At 40.2% G+C, this 6,066-nt stretch overlaps 1 long non-coding RNA gene across 1 annotated transcript; it reads left to right on the forward strand.

The window, feature by feature from the left end:
* The first annotated feature begins 362 nt into the window (after positions 1 to 362).
* LOC118156880 lies at positions 363 to 5,547 on the forward strand. Its single transcript, XR_004746477.1, has 3 exons — positions 363 to 435; positions 2,510 to 2,550; positions 5,210 to 5,547. It is a non-coding gene; the product is annotated as an uncharacterized LOC118156880 (long non-coding RNA).
* Positions 5,548 to 6,066: the final 519 nt, after the last annotated feature.

The raw sequence follows: 6,066 nt of genomic DNA on the forward strand, positions 1-6,066 counted from the left end.
CCAACTATCCTGTTTGACCTTTATGGCTGAACTAAACTGATCTCTGCAGATGAAAAGTTTATTTCAGATATTTGTTGACCATGCATAGGAACCATAAAAACCTGAAAGAAAATTTTCTGGATCAAATCCACTCCATAAAGGCCATATCATTGAGCTCATATAATAGTGGAGAAATCTGTTCTTAACAGTTAACTAACCAGTGCAGGAGGGCTTAGAGTGGGCATGTTAGATACTATGAGAACAGTACAATGAAAACTGGGTATCAACTGCTGCCTAGCCTGTCAGCTGGTTTGAATACAAGACACTAATTGCTAAGTGACTGTGCCTTCAACAGATGCTCAAGGGCTCATTAACCTCAGTGGGATAACAGACCCATTAACAGGCTCGTCTATAGATTAATCATTCAAGGCTTATGGAGACCTACATTCATCCACTGTAGGTTAAATTAATTCCATACCTTCACAGTCCCAAAGAATCTTTGGGAATACCTTTATTTATGACCTCTCTCCTATCAGAGCTCAATCAGGCTTTAGGAGGCTAGCAAGGAACTTTACTGTGGCTTAATTAGTGTGTTGAAAATGAGGTCAAACTTTTTGTGTGTGTGTGTGTGTGTGTGTGTGTGTGTGTGTGCACTGTTTGAAAAATTGGCTGAAATTCCAATGACTGTCTGAAAATATGTCTGAGATCGCTCTTCTGTTTTTTTCTCAGATCTAGAATTGGTTTCTGATACGTTTACTCTCAACCCAATCCTAAAGCATCTTTGTTTTTCAGACACTTATAATAGAAATAAAATGGAGGTAAGACTGAAGGAAAACTTAAACTAGTTTAAAATCATGATAATAATTCTTGAAGTTATTGAAGTGTACCTCAGGGACAATGCAGTCATTGGTCCCAGTCAACGTGGGTTCATGAAGGGTAGGTCCTGCCTAACAAATTTGATTTCCTTTTATGAGAAGATCACCCGGCTAGTTGACCAAGGGAAACCAGCTGATGTGAATTTTCTTGGACTTCAGCAAGGCTTCTGACACAGTTTCCCACAGGATCCTACTGGACAAAATGTCCAGCATACAACTAGACAAAATCATCATATGATGGGTGAGCAATTGGCTGAAGGGCAGGGCTCAAAGGGTTGTGGTAAATGGGGCCACATCAGGCTGGTGGATGGTCACTAGTGGGGTCCCTCAAGGCTCCATTTTAGGGCCAGTTCTCTTCAATGTTTTTATAAATGATTTGGATGTAGGACTAGAAGGTGTCTTGAGCAAATTTGCTGATGACACCAAACTTGGATGAGGGTGGAAAAGCCTTGCAGAGAGATCTGGACAGGTTGGAGAGCTGGGTGGTCACCAACCACATGAAGTTTAACAAAAGCAAGTGCTGGGTCCTGCACCTGGGATGGGGCAACCCTGGCTATACGTACGGACTGGGTGACGAGATGCTAGAGAGCAGCCCCACAGAGAGGGATCTGGGGGTAGTGGTTGACAGCAAGTTAAATATGAGCCAGCAGTGTGCCCTGGCAGCCAGGATGGCCAACCGTATCCTGGCGTGCATCAAGCACGGCATTGCTAGTCTGTTGAGGGAAGTGATTGTCCTGCTCTACTCTGCGCTGGTGCGGCCTCACCTCGAGTACTGTGTGCAGTTCTGGGCAACACAGTACAAAAAGGACATTAAACTGTTGGAGAGTGTCCAGAGGAGGGTGATGAAGATGGTGAAGTACCTGGAGGGGAAGACATATGAGGAGTGGTTGAGGTCACTGGGCCTGTTCAGCCTGGAGAAGAGGAGGCTGAAGGGGGACCTCATCACAGTCTACAACTTCCTCGTGAGGGGGAGTGGAGAGGCGGGTGACCTATTCTCCATAAACACCAGTGATAGAACTTGCAGGAACGGGGTTAAGCTGAGGCAGGGGAAGTTTAGGCTTGACTTCAGGAGGAGGTTCTTCACTGAGAAGGTGGCTGCACACTGGAACAGGCTCTCCAGTGAAGTAGTCACTTCACCGAGCCTGTCTGAATTTGAGAAGAGATTGGACTACTTAGTCACATGGTCTAAATTTTGGGTAGACCTGTGTGTTGCCAAGAGTTGGACTTGATGATCCTTATGGGTCCCTTCCAACTTGGGATATTCTATGATTATATGATTAATTCGACACTTCTCTAGTCTCTATCTGCCCTTTTTTTTTTTTTTTTTCTCCAAAGGATAGCAAAAGAAACCAAGACTGTACTTCTCAAAGGTAAAAATAACTCTGTGCTAAATGAACTGAGAAAGAAAACACAGGTCTACCTGCAAGTATGTGCCTGAGCAGTTTTCAATTCATTAAAGAAAAGAGGGCTGTCTTTTTAACTAGAAAATAAATTGTCAGATTCTTATTACTTGTTACAAGTGATCATTAAAATAAATATTAAAATAATACTTGCATAAACTTTTTTTTTTTTTTTTTTCTTCCCTCTGTTATTTAGAAAAAAAGCTCTTCTCTTTACTCACTGTACTTTTCATTGTCTTTACTCTTGCTTTGTAGATAACATAGTGGTGAAGAGTCAATCTGGACAACCATTGCAGGTACATATATAGTGTTTCTTTTGGGGAAAATAGACTCTCTGACTGAGTTACTGAATTTTCAGATCTGTTTTGACTGCCGTAAAGATCAGTTCTGGAAGAGAGGCAGCTGTCTCTGAGAAGCTTCAGAGAGAGAAAGTTCTCATCTGTGTGATTGTGGACACCTAAATCGGCCAGGCAGGCTCTCTGGAGGTCTTCAAAGATACCTGTCTGTCTCTGCTGAATACACAGGCAACTTAGGTACAAGTTTAGAACACTCCTTAACTAAGCACCTGCAGTCAGGGTGCGAATAAAATGTTTAAATTGGGCATATTGCCTCTCAGCAGATATCATCTGCTGTAGTCATCTTCTGGGACACCTGGATAGAGCTGGCAGTAATCCCAGAAGCCAAAAGTTTGGTTATGATTTAAAACTAAATGTAAACTAATGTACCATATTCCCTTACACTTTTTTCACTCTGTGTTAATCATATCAGTAAATTCAATGTAAGTAATATATGCAGAACCCTGCCAAGGGTGTTTTAGAAAATAATTTCTGTTGCAGAATGTTGACCTGAGAGATTTAAAATGAATGCCTTAAAGGGGACCTGTTTAGAGAAAAAGTCAAAATTTGTACTAGGCTGCAGAAGAGAAATATTGGATACCTATTTACTGGTAAATTAGGTGGTGCTGTGGCATTTTCTTGGGCTTGGCACGTGACCGTCTGTATTATCAGAGTGGTCCCTGGTACAGTTTTGGCCCAGGACCAGCAGCATCCTCTCATGTTATTCCTAGGGACTGTTTGGGTGTTACCATAGGCCAGAGGTCACTTCTAAGAGACACGTTGCATTATATTTTTGGAGACCAAAGCTGTGTGGATACAGGCCCTTTCAGACTACCTGGCCTTAGTGCCTGAGACCAGCCCTAGACATTTTTAATTCAGTGGATTGGACTGCAAGTTTCAATGTTGACCTCTACAACCATCCCTGAAATGGTGCTCTGTAATAGTGCAAAGAACTGTACCAATCCCAAAACAACTCAGAAAATTTTGCTATCAATTTTGGAGGGCTGTAACTCCAATACTTGTTTGATTTGTGAATCCTCAGTACTGTCCTCTGATTTGAGTGGAAATTTTCAGTAAAAAATAAAGAAATCACAAGCTAGCTAAAGCGACAAGTAGAAGTTTTGAAAGGAACAACTAATGGTGGTTTTGTCAATTTTGATGTGGCTTACAAGCAAAACCATCACTTTTGAGTAGCAATAATAAGTCAGTTCTCTTGTTACAATTTCTGGATATCCGACAAAGTCCATCTTTTGAAAAAGGCAGTTATTTCTTTTAGTAGGATATATTTTTAAACACACCTGGCAGGAAAGTTTATAAGAGGAGTTTTGTTCTCATTGTCATGCATGAGCAAATATATGTAGGTGAGATTGCTTGTGAGTATTACCACCTTCATTCAATAAGACAGAAACAACCTCATGTATTAAGAAATGGCTTTGAAGTAGTCCCAAAAGTGTAAACTGTGGTTGTGCTCTGCCCTTCTAAGGAGATGGTTTCTGTCAAGCCATTGATTCTTCTCAGCCCTTTGAATGATGACTTGAGAGGTTTTGCTGTGTTGTAATTAGACAGAGAAGAAGCAAATCACTTTTAAAGTTAGCCCATACGAACACATTTGCTATTTGTGATATGCATGAAAATTAATTACAGTTTGAATTTACTCAACACAAAGAGAAGCTAGTGAATCACAATTTGCAGTTCATTGAATAAATGTCAGTTATTGATTTCTGTGGTTGAGTACTAGTGAGGTAATACCATGTTTGCCACTCATTAGAGGTGGCACAGCACAATATATCATAAAATGTAATTAGGGGAACATCAATCATTTAAAATATGCAGCTAAGATTAAATATATTGCTATGCATGGAGAAATGAAAGGGCTCATTAACAACATAGTATAATATGACAGCAAGAGAGAGCTTGATTTTCAAAAAAGGAATCTTCCACTGTGTTGAAGATCATGACAAGCCTCTTCTTCATATTTTAATTAAGGTTTTAATCTGATTTTGCTTATGCTGCTAGAACAGATGAACTTTCATGCTGAACATTTTGTCAAAAATATTTATGATAATGTTCGTTAACTGTTGATTAGTAGAACTTCTCATTAAGGCTCTTCAAAGACTGGGCAAATGCCTTTTTGAATGGGTTATTCAGTTCATCTTTGCCAAGATCTGAAATGCAGTTGTTTGATCACAACTTACTCCAACATGTCTTCGTCTTTTTTTGGTATCTCACATGTGTGGAGAGACAGTGAGTCAGGACAATGAGAAACAGGGAGGGAGGGAAAAATCAAAGCTTTACTTCACTGTGACGGAACTTCTTCAAGGAGGGAAAAAAAGAAAAAAAGGAAAAAAAAGAGGGGGGGAGGGGGAGCTGAGGAAAAGTTAACACCCTTACATACTTCTCCTTTCTTTAGCAACTTGAGTAGAATTTCAGTAAGGGTGGTTCTTGCAGTTCCATAAAGTGTGATTCTACTCTGAGATGTTAGAAATGTTTGAAAAGTCGAATGCCTGTACAGAAGGCTAATTTTAGCTCCACATGCAGTGGAGGGATCCAATTCTTGTGAATAGTGTGAAAATGATCTTTTTACCCCTTCCTGCAGAGTCCCTCATCTGTTCTGTCCTAGGCTGTTCTTTCATCTGAGCTGCCAGGCTGAAGTAACAGCTGAGAAGAGAAGTCTCCTAGGAGGAAAAACACTACCAAATAGCTTGGCTAATTCTGCCACTTCAAAACCTTTAAAAACTTCCTTACCTGAGGCAGCACTGGATTTTATAAGTAATCTAGTTTTAGGAAGTGTGGTTCTGTGAGAAAGGGCCTCATTATGCCATGTGCTGAGTAGGAGGCAAAGCTCCTGTCTAGCAGAGACTTTCTGTGTTTTTAATGATTATCAGGTATTCAGACCCTGATTGTAATCTTAATATAAAGCAAACCATACTAGCATTTCACACTAGAAGTTTTCAGATATCATTAAAAAAAAAAAAAAAAAGAATTCTAGTTGCATTTTTTTCCACCTTCCCTCTTAGGGGGGGGAAGGTGCTATCTCTGTCAGCACCTTAATTCATTATTGAACTCTAAAAAGTTCATTGAAAAGGTTTTATCAGCCTCTCAGTACCCCTACCCCTAGGGTCCTTTGCTCAGTTAAAATCCAAAGCCAGTGCTAGGACTCTGTCTCTCTGAGAACACTTCTTCTGCTGTCGTGTCTGGAATCCAGGCCTCTTTCAGAATTTTTATGAGGATGCAAAAGCAGACAGTACCTTAGTCCTAAAACACCTGATCTCTAGATCTTTTTTTTTTTTTTTTTTTTTTTTCTCCTAGGAATGAATTTAATGTAGCAGTATTTGTTCAAAAATACTACTCCACCAATTCACCACACCCTTTTAAAATGAGCTGTCTTCCCATCTCTTTTCTAACAGGTTTTCCAGAGGCCTACTGATCCCTGTTGATATGTCTATGCCTTTGAAAAGGAGAGAGTGCCAAACTGGG

Source organism: Oxyura jamaicensis (assembly GCF_011077185.1).
Source record: "Oxyura jamaicensis isolate SHBP4307 breed ruddy duck chromosome 1 unlocalized genomic scaffold, BPBGC_Ojam_1.0 oxy1_random_OJ106360, whole genome shotgun sequence".
In the NCBI taxonomy this organism is placed as follows: domain Eukaryota; kingdom Metazoa; phylum Chordata; class Aves; order Anseriformes; family Anatidae; genus Oxyura; species Oxyura jamaicensis.